The sequence below is a fragment of the Priapulus caudatus genome, unplaced genomic scaffold (assembly GCF_000485595.1).
Source record: "Priapulus caudatus unplaced genomic scaffold, Priapulus_caudatus-5.0.1 Scaffold641, whole genome shotgun sequence".
Classification (NCBI taxonomy): Eukaryota; Metazoa; Priapulida; class Priapulimorpha; order Priapulimorphida; family Priapulidae; genus Priapulus; species Priapulus caudatus.
The window spans coordinates 11,626-13,486 of NW_014577702.1; positions in this window are offsets into that span (position 1 = coordinate 11,626).

The window sequence follows — 1,861 nt, forward strand, 5'->3', positions numbered from 1 at the left end:
TGCCCGCCTTGCCTGCGGTGCTGCCGGTATGCTGGTATATCTGCCTGTCGCACGCGCCTATCCGGGCACCTAGAGACACACACACACCCTCGTTTTCCTATCAGCAGTGTTTATCATGTGTGCGCATGCTGTTAGAAATGTGGTCATACCCGCCATGTTCAGCACGAATCTCACCGTGTGCGGGGGCCTTTATGCTTGTGATGCTGGTGTATGGTCACTTCATTCCCCGCCGGCTTCTCAACGCCACTGTTTATTATGTTATATCCACGAGAGCCTATAATATGGGATTGCTTACTCCTGTTTTTAATATTGGAAGCTATGGTCGCTTCACTCCTCGCGCGCGCTCTCTGCCTCTCTCTACGTCATGTTTATCATTATGATGTGTGCGGATGTTATAGCCACGAGAGCCTGTGAGTTAATACGAGATTGCTTGCTGCTATTTTTAATGTTGTGAATTTTGGTCACTACACTCCGCTCGCTCACTTTCTACGTCATGTAACTCATGTTAGTGAGGTGTGATGTCTGCAGCATCCGGGTACTCTAGGTCTGTCATCCGGGTACTCATTGGGCCGTGTGCTATCTCTCTCTCTCTCTCTCTCTCTCTCTCTCTCTCTCTCTCGCGACCGCTATATGAGCACGGTATTAGTTTTCTCAGAACTGTGAGATCGTTATTCGCTATCGCTCGAGTGACAGCTAGAATCATGGATAGTTTATCACGCACGGGTTCTAGATTTCAGCAGTGGCACCGATATCCAAAAAAAAACGCGGGCAAGAAGAACCCTGTATAAAACATACGTAAATATGCTGCCGAACAGTAGCAGCGTGATACTACCAGTGATACTACGTGCAGTAAACGCACGCGATCCACGTACAGTACCCGTGGCGTATAGAGGAAGATAGATATAGGCGGCATGGGGCCCGCATGCTAGCTCACACGTTGTTCACCCTCCTACACGTTTACCCCGCTAGCCAGATTGTGTTCACCGATGGATGGTACGCTGCATATATATCAGGAGTAGATAATAGCAGGATAATAGGGAACTATTTATTCCCTATTATTCCCTATTTATTCCCTATTATCTACTTCTGATATATGTATACCTGCTACTGCTGCCGCCGCTAGCTGCTTCTCCTGTCGGTTGTCTCGTTGTATGCTACCAGCATCCTACTCCTGTACCGTCATAGGTTAGTGAGGATAGTGGCTATTATTCCACCCGCCTTCCCTGTCGGAGGGTTTTCGCCTGTACGGCTGTGAGGGTTTCCCCTCATTATTAGGGTTCCGGCTTACCGGCCGCTCACTCCTTGCGGGAGCCCCTTCTCCTTCTCTGCTTTGGATCTGAGAGAGAGAGAGAGAAAGAAAGAGAAAAAAAGCAAGATAGAAAGAGAGAGAGAGAGAGAGAGAGAGAGAGAGAGAGAAAGAAAGAGAAAGAAAGCAAGATTAGAAAGACAGGAGAGAGAGAGACGAGAGAAAATGATATGTGAAGGGTATGAACATTTACTGCCCATGTGGCCGTATTGTCGTTGTGCCATTATTAGGCAATGGTCTGCTAAGTCAGGTGAATGAATGAGAAGCATAATTTGTATAGTAATGAATTAATGAGTGAAAGGGAGAGGTTGTTTTTCAAAGCCCACTAATTCAGATGAATCCTACCATTAGCAACTCACGACAGCACTAATAGCGTTACCTATAGCGTTACTTAGGTGTAACGCAGGAAGGTTGTGATGTATCTCCTTTTGCCTTGTTATCTCATATAATGGGGTGTGTTTCAAGGACACATTTCGTCCGTCACAACACGTGCCGCTTCATTCTAATCGCTCCTATGACTTTTCAAACTTTTAGGGGGAGCGTGAACCGCCGGTC